This window comes from Papio anubis, chromosome 12 (genome assembly GCF_008728515.1).
Source record: "Papio anubis isolate 15944 chromosome 12, Panubis1.0, whole genome shotgun sequence".
Taxonomy (NCBI): Eukaryota; Metazoa; Chordata; class Mammalia; order Primates; family Cercopithecidae; genus Papio; species Papio anubis.
The window spans coordinates 49,877-68,134 of record NC_044987.1 but is presented as its reverse complement, the minus strand read 5'-3'; the positions used below and the strand labels follow the sequence as shown (position 1 = coordinate 68,134).

The window sequence follows — 18,258 nt, the reverse complement described above, 5'->3', positions numbered from 1 at the left end:
GTTTTAAAGTCACAGAGCATTCGGCTGTGTTTCTGGTTTTTCCTAAATGTGGGGAAGGTGCTAGCAGACACCGGAAGCATTTTCTTGTCAGGATTTCCCTTATGTATCCCACGGTGCATGTCTGAGGGCAGGAGTTGGGCCTGCAGAGGGAACAGCAGATGAAATGCTCGCCCCAGCGTGTGCCCTTTCAGCTAAAGTCTCACGCAGTCGCAGAATCTCAAGGGTGCAGGAAATCCTAAAAGTCACTTTGGGTAGCTCTCTCCCACTTACTGCCTGAGTACTGTCTACAGCATCTTTCTCAATTTGTTTTCCACTTAGCATGTTTACTTGCCTGAATTAAACTAAGTGTTTGATTTTCAGTAATGTGGGGCCCTCTTAGAAACCAAACGTAGACTCTTCAGTAGAATCTGAATTCCCCGACCTTGGCCATGTGATTCAAAATATTTTGCATTGGTGGACGATTCCAGCCTTCATCCTTACAGCCTGCTGGCTGCTGTCCCTGAGAGCCCAACACCTTCAGAAAAGATCTTAACCTACGGTTGCCCAGTTTGAGTAAAGCCTGTCCTACACTTCTCCCAGAACTCTGGTGCAGCAGAGCGAGCGAGCCACGCCAGGCTAAGCAGTGCTTCTGGTTTAGAGTGAGCCACCGTGGCCAGGGAAATGATTCACAGGGATCCCCTGCACCTGGGGCAGGGCTCTGAGGTGTAGACACTTTCCCTCCGTGGCTCCCAAGCCACTGGAGAATCTGCCACGGAGCCTGCAGTTTCCACAGGAACATGTCAGGAAAGCTGGGCACGAGTTTCCACGACTCCGCGGCCGATGAGGGGACAATCAGCAGGAGGGAGGCAGATCTCCTGTGTGACCGGCAGCTCTTCATCTCCCGCTGTGCAGTAACCGCTCCCCCTGCTGCTCAGCCTCAACGGCCCTGCCCTGCCTACACCGGGGCCGCTCCTCTTGCCTGCCAGTCCCTTAACACAAGGAGTCCAAGAGGATTCTTGCTATGTCCCCTGGGAAAAGCCTGTTCCTTTCAGGGACCAGGACTGTTAAACCCAGAAATCCCACAGCTTCAGAAAGCAGATGTGAGGATCCCAAACAGGGCCCTGGGAGTGCCCGTCTCCTCTGAGTCCACCCTTCATGCGCACACTGCATGGCTGCTGCTGTGTCTGCCTGGCGTCGGTGGCACACGCTGCTCCCTAGCTTGCTGCTTAGGGCCTGGGCTCCTCCGATCCACCCGCCCCCCTACGGCTCTCCAGGTCGGGGCCGCCCTAGGTCTGAGAGGAGAGGGAGACATGAGATGGACCATTTCTGTGAAGACTCTGCTGCAGATTCCTCCTGGTCAAAGCACAGCTGTGTCTGCTTTTTCCCCACCTTTGGAGCTCGGTGGACTTGCAGAGCCGAGGCTGCCTCAGGGCAAAGCCATTGAGCCTCTTGTCAGAGCTCATTCTCACCTCTCCCAGTCACCGCTCCGATTCTCTCACAAGCAGCAGCCTCTTCATAAAACTTCTCCCCTGCCCCAGTCCCCAGCACCGCACCCCCCGTCTGTACCTGGAGCCCAGGAGAGGAGGCCTGGGCTGAGCCTGCATCTCTATGGAGGGGGCCCGGTCCCTGGAGTCACCTCCTTCCAGGCCCTTGTCCCTGCAGTCCCAGCTCCCACCTGGCCCGGAACCCGAGGTGCCCACCGTGGGGCTGCTGCTGTCCCCTCAGGGGTCTGTACTGCAGAGCAGGACAGGAGCTGCCAGGGCTCTCTCTGCAGCCTCCTCTCTGGGGGTCAGAGGGGCAGCAGGCTGCGGAGGGAGGGCAGAGCTCAGGAGTGCAAGGCGGGGGATCCTGGTGGGCTGAAACCTTCCTGCGGGGTGGGATCGAACCTACCCACCCCCTCATGCCTGTCCCGCAGTCCTGACTCCTGCCACTCCTGGGGTTGCCTGTCCAGCGCATTCAGGATTATTAGGCAAAGCAGGACCAAGCCCCTTCCAGAGTCAGGCCAGGCTGCTCGGCACCACGCGTGGGCCTTAATTAGAAAATCAGTCTTAGCCACACAAAATGAAATTGCGAACTCAGTGACAGGGATCCCTTGTAGGAAATGAAAGTTGCCCTTACAATGAAGATTTATTTTATGTTATTTTTTCCCCCAAGCACTCTTAACTGACTGAGTGATGTAGTAATGATTACTCTGATATTTCCACATGCGCTTTTAAGAATTTATAAAGTCATCTGTCTTCTCCGGGGAGCTACCTGAGTGGAAATGGAAGAAGGGAGAGGCTCTTCCCCTCCTGAGACTTCAGAAGGATCAATTGCAAAACAGCTGTTGGAGTTTGGAGACTTGGGGAGCAGGTGTGAGGATAAACTTGCCACAGAAGCAACCCTAGGATCTAGATATCCATCAAGTCAACGACAGGTGGCTTGGATGGGGGTGGGGAGACAGTGCTCACCCCTTCCATGAGGCCACAGCAACGGGCCTCTGAAAAGGGAATCGGATGCAGCCTCAGGGAAAAGTCCACTTGGATGTAACCTCAGTGGCCATCCCAGGGCTTAGAGAGGAGGGTGTGGCCCGGTCAGCGGGGGCTCCTGACCACAGCTGAGGGAAAACACAGAGGGCCTGCCCAGGGTAAACATGTACCAGGTGGTCCCAGCAGCCCCTGCGTGTGTACGTGTGCATGTGTGTGGGCATACATACGAGTGCATGTGTGTATGTGCATGTAAGTGTGTGCGCACGTGAGTGTAGGGCATGGAGGGTACGGAACATAAACAGAGGCAAAGGCCCCTGAAGGCCTTTCAGATGCAGGTCCCATGAGCACCGGGAAGCCAGGGAAGGCAGACGTGGAAGCTGCAGAGTCAGAAACGCGGCCTCCTGCGGAAGGGCCCTGGGACGCCATGAGCCAAGCTGTGGGCTGATGATGGGACACTGCTGACGTTCTGCTGGCTTCCCCCGAAAGCTCGTTGGGATCCTTCCTCCAGTTTTCCGGGCCCACACCCTCCTGCACACATGCCACGGTCTCCTCTCTGCTCTGCGAGAGCCCACTCATCTCCACGGCCGCCGGAGACAGTCTGATAACACGGTCACCAGAGGGGCAGTCCCACAGTGTGTGAGGGAGGAGTGCCGGCCTGCGGTGGGTGGAGGGGTTAATCACTGGGGCCCGGCAGGTGTCCACACAGGGCCGTGCTGTCTCCTGGATCTCCAGAGAGGACCTGGGGCCGCTGCCGCTCCGAGCCGGACCTCACTGCCGCAGGCCTGCAGTGAAACGCTGTGGTCCTCCTAAGATTTCAAGTGGGGCTTTTTCTCCACTGGGTGTTCACTGGTCGCTGTAGACCTTGGACCGTTTTCCAGAGCTCCTAGAGGGTTTGTGCAGCCATTTCTGGTTGTCTCTGAGGTTGGAAGTCAGAGGATGGGGGTTTGCAGTTTTCCAGTTCACCACGTTGGCGATGGCCTTCCCTTAAACCTTCTACTACTTAGGCCCTCAAATCTTTCCTTTATCACATTTGTAACCATTTGGCACAGCAATATTTCTCTTTTTACATTTTTTAACTTTTGACGAGTCAATTTGCGTTTCAGTCTGCTTTCCACAGAACTTTAATCTGAAAGGTTTAATGTTGTGTAGTCACGGGACTAAAGACAGCTGTAACGACAATCACATAAACAAGAAAGCTGTGTGAGTGCACAGCTGCATTTATAGACGGTTCTCTTTGCAGCTTAGAGGAAGTGCAGGGAAATGTCCGGTGCAAATATCCCCCTTGGGGCCACATCTCCGAACACATTTAGGACAGTTGTTCTTTTGTTTACTGGGCAAAGTGAGGCTTTTTTTTTTTTTTCCTTTCAATGGCCTTCTGCTTGTGACCCTGTGAAGCATGCTTCTCGGTCAGCTCTCCTGTTCAGGAGCGCAGGCCTGTCCGGTCATTTATCGAGAGAGCCATGAGTGTTACTCTAGTTTGTTTACTTTGAAAACTACCTGGAAATGTCCAGCTATGTTCAGTTTATTTTTAATTAAATAATCTAATTACTATTTGAGCCTGTTTATAAAAAGAGAGCAAGACTCTTCATTACAGAGTACGGTGCGAAGGTTGTCTGAGTCACGCCTTCTATGTATGTTTATTTTATACGTTGGGATCTGTGTTTAGTCCACACTCAAAAGAAGAAGAGTTTTCTCAAATTGCCTAGTGTGGTTACATTTACCTTTATGTCTGTTGTAACAAACTCCCACAGACACAGTGGCTTAAAACTCAACAAAGTTATTACCTTACAGTTCTGAAATTCGAAGGTTAAAAAGGTGCTCGCTGGGTTAGAACTGACGGCCTCAGCGGGGCTGGCTCCTCCTGGAGCCTCTCGGAGAAGCTGTGGCCTGGCCTTGCCAGCTTTAGGGCATCTGCATTCCTTGGCTGGTGGCCCTTCCTCATCTTCAAAGCCAGCAACCTTGGGTTGACTCTTCCTCAAACTGAATCACATCAACACGATCTCCTTTGCCTTCCTCTTCCAGTGTAAGGGCCCCTGTGATTATACTGGTCCCACCTAGATAATCCAGGGTAATCCCCCTGTTTAAAAATCAGCTGACTTAGCAACCTCAATTCCATCCCAATCTTAACTTCCCCAGACATTATTTAATTTTGTCTATCACGGTAGTATTTTTCTACTTTTATGGTTTAAATCATTTGTATTACTTTTAAAATTTTACACATATATTTGATTTAATCTTGTCTCTTTTGTCTTTCCAAGTAATTCAACTGTTGTCTAGCATATAAAGATTCTAGGCCAGGTGCGGTGGCTCACGCCTGTAACCCCAGCACTTTGGGAGGCCGAGGGGGGCCGATCACCTGAGGTCGGGAGTTTGAGGCCACCCTGACCAACACGAAGAAACCCCATCTCTACTAAAAATACAAAATTAGCTGGGCGTGGTGGTGCATGCCTGTAATCCCAGCTACGCAGGAGGCTGAGGCAGGAGAATCGCTTGAACCCAGGAGGCAGAGGGTGCGGTGAGCCGAGATAGCAGTTCACAAGTGGGGCAGTTTTACACCTCAGGGGGCGTATTGACCTGAGACGGTGCTGTTGGCTGCATACGAGGAAGTAGTGTGCAGTGAGTGAGTAATTTCATGCTGCTTTTGTATCCATTTTTAAATACAGGTTTAATTTTTTTACACCTCTGTGAAGCAGGGCTCAGTCACCCTCGACACAGTTTCCCGTACTATGAGCACCCGAACGGCGGGAGCTGGAGGACAGAGATAAACGGCAGAGGCATCTCTCCCGCCTGCAGGCTGGGCTCCACTGTCCTGCCTTTGAAAGGGCTGCTCAGACATTTGCCCGAAACCTAAAGGGACCCCCTGTCAGTCACAGCGTGACCTTGTGACCTCCTGGAACTCACGCCAGCTGGCTTCAGACCCACCAGCTAAAGCTCCCGCAGGACATCCCTTGGGAGGGTCCCTTCACTGGTTGTGTCCTTGAAGCTGTGCCCAGAATCCGATCCCGGGGGCCCGCGAGGCTGCCCCAAGAGACCCGGCTGGTGCTCTCTCGTCTGGGCCTCTGAGCCTCTGGGAACAGCAGTTACCAGCTAAACGGATACAGCTTCATTCGAAACGGGTTGCTGGTTGAATCTGGTGGGTAGAGACCAGAAATGCTTTTAAACCACCCACAGTGCACAAGACCACAGCAGAGGTTTACCGGTCCAAAATCGTGGTAGTGCTGACGTTGAGAAACCCGGCTTTATTCAAAGACTGAGGTCTAATTACTGAATGGTGTACTTCCAAATCAAAGTTCTAATTACTGAATCCAAAGGCCTATGGCTAAGTATCCTTTACAAAGGCTTAACTCAGTCACCCTTATGTGAAGACCTGCTTGGTTACAAATTCTGGGACTTCAAAATAATCTGATAGAATGTTCGAGAACTGTCAAAGGTTGATGAAGGCAACATGTACTATCTGAAATAAAAGGGCAAAGTTTAGTGAACTGCTTCCTATAGTAAAGGGGGGCTGTGTGAGTCAGGCACAGCCTCTCTGAGCAGCATAAGGGGTGATCTCACCACACAGGCTTTCAGTGGATGAGAGAGCACTGCTATCGCCCGCAGAAGCAGGGTTATTGCTGTCATTGGCTGGCACTGGGAGGCGTGTTTATTGGAGGCGTTCCAGGCCTAACTTTCTGAGTGGAGAACGTGACACTGGTCAGCTTGCAGAGATGTGTTCACTGAAGATCATGGTCTTGACTGCTTGAGCAAATTTAAAATTAGTTCTGTGGGCAACTTGTAACCATGGCTAAGCAGCAGCCTTTCCTAAAGTTGTAGGATTACAAAAAAATTCTCAGATGCCTTCATTCTCAACTGCATTTCAGTTCACTTGGTCATAGAATCACAATTTTTGCCATGGTCTACAAGGCCCTCTGCAGTCTGGCCTTGGTCTCTCTCCCCTCACCCTCTCTGTCCTTTTCACTCACGATGCTCCAGCGTCTCAGAGCAAGCCAAACCCTTCCCACCCTCAGGACCTGTGCACCTGCATGACTCTCTTTCAAGAATGCCAGTCCCTCACTTCATGTGGCTGGCAACTTCTCGTTGCTAGATCTCAGCTCAGAGACCTTAGCATTAGAGAACCTTTCCTTGGCCACCTGGAATTTAGAAGACTCAAGTCACCCCAAACCCGGGCATTTTCTCTCCTAACACTGTGCACTCCTTGCTGTCTAAAGTGATTGTATTTGGGTCTCTATCAGCTCATCTCCCGTCACTCACCGCTGCTTCCAGATTGTTAACCTGACGAGGGCAGGGCCTTTCCTGTCTTAGTCATGCCTGCATCCCCAGCACCAAGGAACAGCCACGTAGAAAGTTCTCAATAAATATTTAGCATGTCACAGTTCAATTAGAGAATGAATGTATGAATGCATAACTGGGTCACAGCTTCTTAACCTGAGGACTTAAGGTCTCCACAGAACTCACCTCTGAGTTCTCTCGCAGTGCAAAGAGGGAACAAGGTTATGCCTCATACAACATGAAGAGAAACACACAGAGTTCCTGCCCTGCAGGGTCTGCCTGCCAGGTGGAGAGGGCTGCAGTAGTGGGAGGAACAAAGAGCAGTGGGAATGGGGACGAGGGGTTTTGTGTGGCCTGCAGGGTGTGAGACGGTGCTGGGGAGAACTTCAGGCCAGGGCTGTCATTCCTTGTAGTTGGTCTTAAAAAATGTGTTGAACTTGGCCAGGTGCGGTGGCTCATGCCTGTAACCCCAGCACTTTGGGAGGTCGAGGCAGGCGGATCACCTGAGGTGGGGAGTTTGAGACCAGCCTGACCAACATGGAGAAACCCCGTCTTTATTAAAAATAGAAATTAGCCAGGTGTGGTGGCACATGCCTGTCATCCCAACTACTTGGGAGGCTGAGGCAGGAGAATCACTTGAACCCAGGGGACGGAGGCTGTGGTGAGCTGAGATCGCACCATTGCACTCCAGCCTGGGCAACAAGAGCAAAACTCCACCTAAAAAAATGTGTTGAACTTGACTGGGTGAATGATGAAGCCAGGCTACTCCAGGGAAAGGAGGGACATGAAGATAGGACTTGGAAGTGCGTGCCGTCTGAAGAGAGGAAACAGACTGGCAACAGCGGGAGCAGGGGTGGGTGAAGAGTCTGCAGAAGGAACAAGAACCATGTGTCGGTCTGAACTTACAAAGCTCCCTTTCTCTGCTGAGAAGATGCATCCAGAAGGCCTGGATTCTGCAGGCAATTCGCAGCCACAGAGCCTTTTTATCAGAGGAGGACTTGCATTTTGGGGAGGGCTGGTGGGTACTGTGCGAAGGATGGTGTGAACGGGGTAAGCCCAGTGGGTGGGGACTCCCTGTGAATAGTCCACAGAAATGACAAAGGCCTCACATTTGCAGAGGCAGCGGCAATAGAGAGGGGACAGGCTTCAAAAAATTAATAGAGAAACTTGACAAAACATGGTTATTTAATACGCCTTTCACTCGCTGATTCTAAATTCTAAACTCGGTCTCTGAGGTCAAACACTGTCAACAGGCCTGGCACAGCGCCTGGCTCCGGGTCAGCACAGGTTGGTTGGACCTGAGTACGAATCAGTCCAAATGTGAGCCTTTGGTTTGCTTCTCTTCAGAGCCAGAGAAAGCTGGCAAGGGACGCTTGGAACCAAAACCAGCATATGTTTGAAGGAAGATATTAAATTGGCTCAGAATTCTCATCTTTTGGCCAACATGAACTTTTACAGGCAAAAATTCTTCAATTTATGTAGAATTGCTTCTTGCCTGAGAAAGGTACATTTCTAATACCTTGAACCACAGAAAGAAGGAGCTGGCTGGACCCCTAATCACACTCAAGCTTGACCTAATGCCAAAGAGAACAGGTTGGCCTCACCTTCAGTCTTAGCTCTGTCTGACACTTACAGAGCCATCAAATGCCGTGGCTGTCTCGCCGTCTGGTGCTGTTAGGGATTTTATCTAAACAGGGAGACTCTCGGGAGCAGGAGGGGAGCTGAAACATATATCCCGTGTGCAGAATGTGCTGGGACAGCCCCCGGCAGGTGGGTGCTTCTCTTGCTGGAGGTGAGAATCCGAGAAACGGAGAGATTAGGCAGCCATCTCAGGATTGCATATCTAGTGTGTAGCAGGAGTGAGCCGGGGCTGGGAGTGGAGAACTGGACAGGCCTGAGTCATTATATACACAGTTCCTAAAACCCTGCCGGACCTGTTCAGTATGAAAGGGGGCATGGCCAGCTCCAGGCCCCTTAGTGGGTCTCCCTCCTGGTGGTGAGCATTTCCCGTTGGAAGGTTTGCTCTTGTACTATTTTATCAAAGCAACTTTGATAAAGCTATGATGATGGGGCATCTTACTAGTTTTCATCTCGACAGATTTCTTACGGAGTTTATTTAGTGACCCAGCTTGGAAAGGCATTCTGGGAGCCGGTGCCAGTTCAAGGGGCAGGTGCATGTGTGTGTATGTGTGTGTGCGTGCGGGTGCGTGTGAGCGCACAAGAGCATGCTAGGCGGGGTGGGGGGTTGTTGGTGAGAGTTTGTCATTGTGTCTCCTGGCCATTTTCACATTATACAAGCATAGACAACATTATGACTGGGCCTGGGCGGGACTGTCCCCAGGGTCACAGCCACCTCTGCTTTGCTCAACCCTTTGGAAGCCTGGGAGGATCAATAACTGGGTACCTGGGCCGCATCCTCAGAAAAGGCACACGGCCTGGCATAGAGAAAGCCCCATGTCAGGTTCTGCACCCTCCCTAAAGGTGAGCAGCAATGCTTTAGGGTAGAGAGGCGACCAGAAGCCTCAATAGAAACAAACCGTGTTTGTTAATGATGATGGGGGCGCAGGAAAACATTTCTGGCTTTAAAATAATGATGACGATTTTAAGTGGATTTCTTTTGGTAAAAAGGGTACTGGACTCAGAGTCAGAAGGCCCAAGGCGTGGGCATGTCCTACGAAAGGGAACTTATCTCGGGCTCCCAAAATCACTAAAGAAACTCAAGCTGGAAACTGCTTAGGGCAAACCTGCCTCCCATTCTATTCAAAGTCATTCCTCCAGAAACTCAAAAGACTGTAACCGTTTGTGTCTGGCCTGTCTGTGACCCGGAAGCTCTGTCCCTGCTTTAAGTCGTCCCGCCTTTCCAGACCGAACCAATGTACTCCTTACATACGTTGACTGATGTCTCATGTGTCCCTAAATGTGTAAAACCCGACCACCTTGGGCACGTGTCGTCCGGACTTCCTGAGGCTGTGTCACGGGTGTGTCCTCAACCTTGGAAAATAAACTTTCTGAATTAACTGAGACCTGTCTCAGACTTTCTGGGTTCCTATAGAGTTGACACTTGTCTCTTGATCTTTGTGTACTGTGTGCCTCAGTTTCTTCTCTCCCATCCACTAGTCACTCAACAAACACTTCCTGGGCATCTTTTATCTGCCAGGCACTGTGCTGGGCCCTGGGAGGAAACAGTTTTCGACAGGGTCATATGGAAGGGGCAAAGAAGAGTCAAAGATAATCCCTACACGTGGGTGGTTTACAATCTTACAGGCAGCTGATACGTGTACACGGATGGTAGAGACACACCTGCCAGAAAAGACAAATCCATAAAAATGTTGTAAACAAAGTACAGTGCAGCCAAGAGGAAGAAATAATTACTTCAGCATGAGAGAACCCATGTCCGGAAGGACCCATGGAGGAGACAGTATTTCAACTGACCTGGGAGGAGGAGGAGGAAAATTTCAATCAGGGAAAAGGAATTTGTAGTGAAGGGAACCTTCTGTCGTGCAGGGGCTGAGGCCACGGAATGGGCAGCTTCCCTGGCAGAGAAACCCCGGTGGAAAGCCAAGCGCATCAGGGTGCTCCAGGCCCAGCAAGGCACAGGGAGTTTGGAAAAAGCTTCTGGTGACAGCTCTGCAAAGCAGGGAGCGCTCCTGCTGGTCGCGGCGAGCTCGATGACGCAGGCGGTCAGTGTAGGCAGAGTGTGGCCGGGACATCAGGGCTCCACAGGGCAGCCCTTCCCAGGAAGGCTCTTGGGCGGCCTCTGCTCCTGGCACCTGAGTGTGCATGGCTGCCGTCTGAATGAGGCCTCTGCAAACAAGGAGTCTACTGTGTGCTGGGCCCGGCCCATGACCCTACCTCAATGATCCCCAGCCCCCACCTGCCCTTCACTAATGTGTCATGAAGCTGCCTTGTCTTCCTGCCTGGCCCAAGGCAGTCACCATTTGGGCCGTTCATCTGAACAGACAACATCCAGATGCTGTCTCTTAGAGCTGGTTTGGAAAACTGGGCAGAGGAGGTCTGTGTTCTCCAGGCCTTTTCTACATTGTCTAACTTCACACTAATGACTCCCTGTTTCCAGGGCTCCAGGAATCCAAGGCAGGAGAAGACGCCCTTGCCCTCCCCCTGCACCTGCTCAAGGCCAACCTGGCTGGAAAGCAGCAGGAGGGAGGGCTCCTGGAGCAGCATGAGAGGTGAGCTCCCTGGCAGCTCTGAGCAAGCACAGAGGGCAGCCAGTGCACGGCCAATGGCGACCAGCACTTGCAAAGCAGGCCTCTGAAGGCACGAAGGACTTGCCATTCCAAATACGCTGGATTGAGATACTGATTATTTCCGGTGGGAAACATCGGAGAAATTGTAGTTTCAGAAAATGTGAACTGACCTGTTTCTTTCTACATGTGGCAAGCCATACAGCTTCCTCTGGGAGGGGGGCCCTGTCCACACCAGGGCGAGAAAATAGCCCCCATTACCAGAGGTGGGGCATCGGGGCTGCAATGGGCTTGAATAAACACGCTGGCTGAAGTAACCCTCACCTTCCACTGGTCATCCGCCCCCGTGCATGTCTCCTTGTGACTCTCTGGGACATGTGTTGCCCCTAGCCAGATCCCCTGTGTCCTGCCATTTCTTCTCAAATGCATCATGTTTGCTTGGCCACTTCTTTGGATCTGTTGTGAAGATCCCCACGTACATGCGAAGTCTACTTAGTGTCAATTTGGTTTCTAGATCCAGCCAAAGAGCCCACATCATAGCTAACGGGGGATGGGGGGGGGTCTCTGGCTCCCCTACACCTCTGAAGGCTGCCCTGAAACCCACTCCCCATTACATGGCAACTGGAGAGCCCAGCCCTGTCCCTAAACAGACAGAAACTGGGGGAAAGCAGCACAATTCATGTGTGTCAGAGAGACCATGTGGGTCTCCTGGTGGAGAATGACACCAAATTGTTCCCATGCTGGTTTCTCCAGGGTTCCTGCTGAACCCGCGCGATGGCAAGTCCTTAATGATGATGCCACTTTCCACTGGAACGCGTGCCTGGCTCACGCTTCGTCCATCAGATGGACTTTCCTGAGTTTGATAAAGGAAGTGTGGGGACCCGGAAGTTGTATGTGTTCTCTTTGCTGACGGCAGCCAGGGGCAGGTGAAAACGCCCGAACGTAAGCCAGGCAGACCTGAGCTCAACCCTGGAAAGTCATAAAAATGCTACCTGTGCCACAGGAAGTTTGAGAGGACTCAACATTCTACATATATGTGTTTATAATACACGTGGCACCTCCTCTGCACCAGACACTTTGCCAAGTGCTGTGGATGTAACGACAGACTAAGCAAACACATCTCTCAGTCCAGTATGGGAACAGACAAGCAAAGGCAACTTTAATGCAGGTACACATCACAGCAGGAGAAACCCAGCAAATGAGCAAGAAAATGAAGATAATCCTAAGTGATAACTGTAAAAAGGAAAAAAAAAAAAGAGGAAAAAAAATGGAAGAAAATGGACCAAATGCTGACACATGGGTGATGAAAAGGAACCAACCATGCAGAAGTATTGGGGAAGAGTTTTTAAAGTGCAGAACTAGCGAGTGCCAAAGCCCCGCGGTGATAAAAAGCTCGTTGTATTTGTCCCGAAGAGACTCCAGTGCAGCAGGGACCTCACACACAAAGGGAAGGTGGCAGGAGAAGGACTCGACAGGCAGGCAGGAATTTTGCACCTGAGCCCTGCAGGGAATGGTAAAGACCTTGTGTTTTATTGAAGTGCATTGACCCCGTGGAGGGTTTGAGTTCGGCATGCATGGAGCTAGCGGGAGTGATCATGGGGCACGTTGGAGCTGAGGTTGGGAAAGACTTGCTGAAATTAGGACCATATTGGACGAACGTTCATCTTACAGCATTCAAGGGCTATGGCCAAGGGGAGCCCACACCGGTGAGAGGCTGGATCAGATGCCTTCCGACGCCTCCAGCAGGCACATCGCGCAGTGGTGATGCCAGCAGCCCTCCTAAATCTCACCGCTGGGATTAAAATGTTTGTTTCACCATTTCTTGAGCTTTGTAACCTTGGGTAACTTGCTCAGCCTCAGTTTCATTGTGCAATAAAATGGAGGTTTAGAGCTGCATGTATGAAATAGGATGTTGGAAAGATGTAACAGGTTTTGGTTCCTGTATTAACTAGTGGGGTGGGTTTTGGAAAACCGCCTTTATATCTCTGGGTAAAATGCGACCATAAGCTAATGTTGTTTCCATCTTTTAAAGCATTTACAGATTCTTCCAAGGAGAAGTTCCAGCCCTGAACTATGAACCACCTGCTTCAGGAACATCTGTCACTCTTTATAGCAAGAGTCTTTCTCTTAGAAGATTTAGCCCACGGCACGTTTGTTCTTCATGTTCACTTGTTTGTCCACGCGCTGACTCGGTTCATCTGAAAGGCGTATGTGCCATTCTTTGAGGTGTGACTCGTTTTCCCTCAGGCTGTGCTTTTCTCTGAGGCTGGACTCAGGCCACACAGGCGTGCACAAGCGGGCCCATCTTCAAGGTGCTTTGAGACCACAGGCGAGTCCCTGCACCTGTTGCCAAAGTGGAGGCTGCCATTTCTTTGGCCCCACACATCCATCACAGCCACGTTACTTCTTCGGGTGCCCAGAGACAGCCAGCGGCGCGGCTCCGATGAGTGGAGGACACCGGGGCCCTGTCCGGCGTCACATTAGATAAGATGACACAGACACACGTGGAGAGTTCAGCAGACAGGAAGGGGCCAGAAGGAAGGGAGAAGGAAGAAACTCGGCTGTGCAGAGACCGACGGAGGCGGCTGTGAAGCCGAGAGCGGGAACCGGGGAGCCGAGGGGGCAGCGCGGTGTATATATACACAGAGGCCGGAGGAGGCGGGGTCTGATCTGCATAGGGCTCAGGGGATTGGTCTGACTACGGCATGTCATCCACGTAGCCAGTGAAAAAGCTGGCCCTCCCACCTGAGGCTTTTAATATGCAAATGCAGGGCACGTGACGTTCTACACATCCGGGACGTGTGGGGGCCGCCATGTTGCCAGGGACACGTGGGCCGGAGGAATCGCGGTGGGGGGACCTGGTTTCCAACGGCCTGATTTGCATATGGAAGGTTGCCGGCCTGGCCTTAAGAGCCTGGGCTTTGCAAGACACTTTTCTGGAGACGCTTTAAACAATGAAAGCTTTCCAAGGACCCCTTTTCCTCTCTATCTGGCTAAAATAGTTTATTAATAACTCCTACCACATCAGCACCAGAATTGCTTTTTTGATGTTACATTCACCTCCATTTGTAGAAAAAAGAACAAAACAAAACGAACAACAACAAACTCTGCCTGGCCTGAAACACAGAAATTGTATTTTCGGCTCCTAAGGCTGCCTCCTCACGGTTTGTGGCCGGGGTCCAGCTCAAAGAACAGCCCTCAAGGACCTGAGGGCCAGAGGCTCTTCCCTGGAACCAGTGAGACGTTTGTCCCGAAAGGTCTCCATGTCAGTGGGATAAACAGACGTCCCCTTGCTGAAGTGTTCGGTTTATTTTTTCCTTAACACAGTTCGTTAGGTTTTGACTTATCATTCTAATATGACCTTCTGGTCAAGTGGGTTTTCTCAAAGTGCTCATTTGGGAACCCATTGCATAATTTCATCATATTAAATTTGGAGAAAACTTAAGTAGGGAGCTTGGGAAAATTAAAGTCAACTGTAGCATAAAGCAGCTGGAGCAAAGAAGTCACGCTTACAGTGTCTATGAATCCGTTGGTAATGTCTTCCCTGGTTCATTATATCTAAAAGGTACCTCACTCAACCACCGGGAGGAAAAGATGTGGAGGATCGTTTAGGACTGCTGTCTGCCTGATCTTCAGTCGGGGAGCACGGGGCTAGAAATGTCAACGATTTGCCATCCCTGCTGTCGAGCTAAACAAATTGATTTGGCCCTATCTTTTACACACAATATGCTATGATTTCATTTTCAAGCGTATGGTGAATTAAGATGAAAACCATTTGGAGGTGGGAAAAATTACATGGAAGTAACACTTTTTAAGACATCTGCAGGAAAAAAAAATCAGCAAGCAAAGTTTGTAACCCCTGCTGTATTTTCAAAGTCCCAGCTCTTCTGTTCTCAATTTCACCTTCCCAGCGTGAACCGCATTCCGTCTTCATTATGGATTATAAAAGCCAACTCTGCATGAGAAGGATGTGGACAGTGTGCGGTCACCTGAGTGTTGTTTCTTGTGAGAAAATGAAACCCACCATCTATTCTCACTTTTCATGGCCAGTGAATTTTATTTTTCACTTAACTTCCATGTCACTTTCTGGCTTATTTCATCTGGTAAATGCTTCTCCTTCCTCTCATAGTGATGGATGAACATTAGTGCTGCTTGCAGTGGAAAGAAATATGAAGATAAGGAGAAAAGGACATAATTATAAGGAATCGGAGAAGTAGAAAGGGCATTATCACCTTAGGGATATATTTCAAAGTTTTTAGCTTCCAACTCTCAATGAGCAGATCCACAGTTCGTTTTCCAGCCTAGGATTTTCTTCTGGCAGATGAAGCTCAATCACTTATGGTTTCCTCAGAAAGTTGTCTTGATTCAAGAATGCAAAATCTTTCCCTCTCAGGACGTCATCACCCACTGTCACCTGCTCTTCCCACTGGCAGTGCAGCAGTCCCCAGAGCTCTCTGCCTGGCGGGTCCTCCCATCCCCTATTCCCTCAGAAGCCTCAGCATGTCCTTAATCTCACACGCCTCTTCCTCCGCACTTCTAGTCTATTTCATTCACCTTTTCATTTCCACTCTCATAACACCTAACATGATCAATAATGTTATGAAGCTTGAGGGTAGAATAATTGAAATTACCTCATCTGAACAAAAATAGATGTAAACAAAAAAAGAGTCCCATGGGCTTGTAGTACTTTAATAAAAGATCTAATATTTGTGTTGTTGCTATCCCAGAAGGAGAGAAGAAGTGCTGTGAGACTGAAAAGGTGCTTAAAACTCTAATGGCTGAAACTTTCCAAATGTGGAAAAATATGTAAGTTTACAGATTCAAAAAGTTTATCAAATCCCAAATAAGATAAATTCAAAGAAATCCACACAAAGACACATGATAGTCTAAGTCCTGAACACTAAAGTTGAAGAGAAACGCTGGAAAGCAGCCAGAGAAGAAATGATGTGTTATCTGTAAGAAGAAGAAGAAAACAAAACAATTCGAATGACAGCAGATTCGTCATCAAAACCCACAGGAACCAGAATAAGTAGCACGACATTTTTCAACTTCTGAAAGAGAAGAAATGTCAACGCAGAATTTTTTGTTTCACGAAAGTTTTCTTCAGCAGTGAGGGGGAAATCGAGACATGTTAAGAAGAAAGAAACCAGGAAATTTTTAATCTTCTGACCTACTCTAAGAGAAAGGCCAAAGGAAGTTCTCTTTAAAGAAGGGTATGATAAAATAAGGAAGCTTAGAATATACCAGGAAGGAAGAAAAATCAGTCAGTAAGATTATGGGTAAGTGCAGTCGGCATTCCTTCTCCTTCTGAGTTTTCTAAATTAAATTTGACAGTGAAAGCAGAGATGATAAAATGGGCCTAATGTGGTTCTAAATGTATGCAAAAGAACATTTTAAGAGAGACACGTTTTAAATGGGGAGGGTAAGAGACATAAATATGTGTATATGGCATATTAATGATAGATTTGTCATAGAGAAATCACTAGAGATATGATATAGCAAGGTACACTAAAGCAACATAGATAAATCAAAATTAAATTTTAAGAAAGGTTAAAGTAGCCAATAAGAAGTTAAAAAAAGAAAGTAAGAAAAATAAAATAAAAGGAGAACAGGAAGAAAGCAATATATAAAATGGCAGACTTAAACCATGACATATCCATAGTTACATTGTGTGAGTTGCTTATACTGATTAAAACAGAGCAATCAGCAGAATGGATGAAAAGCATGGCCTAACAGTTATTGTCTACAAGAAATTTACTTTGAATGTGAAAATATAAGTAGTTGAAAGTAAAAGGATGGAGAAAGATAAATCATGCAAACATTAATTATGAGAAACTAGAAATGGCTATGTTAATATCAGATAAAATAGGCTTCAAAAAATTAAATGTGTCAGATGCAAAGCAAACATTACACATAATAAAATAATCAGTCCAAGAAGACTTAATCTTAAATGTTTATGAACGAAGTAGCAGAGCTATAAAATATGTGACGCAAAAACTGACAGACCCAAAAGAGGAAATAGACAAGTCTACAATTATAGTTGGAGGTTTCAATCCTCTTCTTATAGTAATTGATAAAACAAGTAGGTAAAAATCAACAGATATAGAAGAACTCAGCAAAACCATAAACCAAAGGATTTAATTGACATTTATAAAAAATTAAAAAATTAATTACATATATAATATATATAAATTTTACATAATACAAATTTTACATAATACAAATTTTACATAATACATAAAAATATAATATATAATAAATAATGATAAATATATAAGATATATAATATATAAAATATGTAATAAATATATAATAAATATATATAAATAAAATATATATGAATATATATATTATTCTCCCAATAATAGGAGAATAGACATTCTTTTTAAACTCTCAAACAATGTATATCAAAGTGAACTATATGCTGGGCCAAAAAAGAAACCTCAACAAATTAAAAATAATTTAAGTCATACAGACTGTGTTCTTCTATTGAGTGTAATTAAGCCTGAAATTGATACGATAACAATATGAACCAAAAAATCCCAATACTTGCAAACTAAGCACACTTCAAAATAAAGCATGGTCAAAGAGGAACTTTCAATGAAAATAAAGTGTACATTGAACTGAATACAAATAAAAACAACACATTAAAATTTGTGGGACGGCCAAAACAATTCTAACATGCACATTTCTAATAAGTGCATATATTATAATAGAAGATAAAAAATCTTCAATTAATATCCTAAGCTCAAAAACCAGGAAAAGTAGCAAAATAAAACTAAAGAAACAGAAAAAAAAATAAAGATAAAAGCAGAAACACAAAATAGGGAAAATAATAAAACAAAGTGCTGGTTCTTTTAAAATTCAACAAACTAACAAATCTCTATCTAGATTGACCAAAAAAAGGAGAGAGAAAAGATACAAATAACCAATATCAGGAAGGAAACATGACTACTATGGCACTAGAGACCAGAAAATATTAAAAACAAGTAGGTAACACTACGAACACCTCTACACACATACATTTGACAATTTGGATGAATTAGGCAAATTTCTCCAAAAGCACAGAGCTAATACAAGTCACTCACTGTGACTATATAATTTGAATACCCCTACGACTATTAAGGCAACTGAAATAAAAATTTTAGAATCGCTCCTCAAAACCTCCAGGTCCATGTGGTTTTACAAGAGAATTTTACCAGTTATTTCAAGAACACTGATTCTGTGCAATCCTTTCCAGAAGCTATTAATAGAAGAGGTGGGAACACTGTCAATAAAATTTTATAATGCTAGTGTTACTTTGATATCAAAATGAGACAAAACACTACAAAGTATAATCA

At 47.5% G+C, this 18,258-nt stretch overlaps 1 long non-coding RNA gene across 1 annotated transcript; it reads right to left on the bottom strand.

The window, feature by feature from the left end:
• Positions 1-12,052: 12,052 nt before the first annotated feature.
• On the bottom strand, positions 12,053-13,710 carry LOC108582180. The gene is made up of 2 exons (XR_001895380.3): positions 12,588-13,710; positions 12,053-12,419 (listed from the first exon to the last, which is right to left on the bottom strand). It is a non-coding gene; the product is annotated as an uncharacterized LOC108582180 (long non-coding RNA).
• Positions 13,711-18,258: the final 4,548 nt, after the last annotated feature.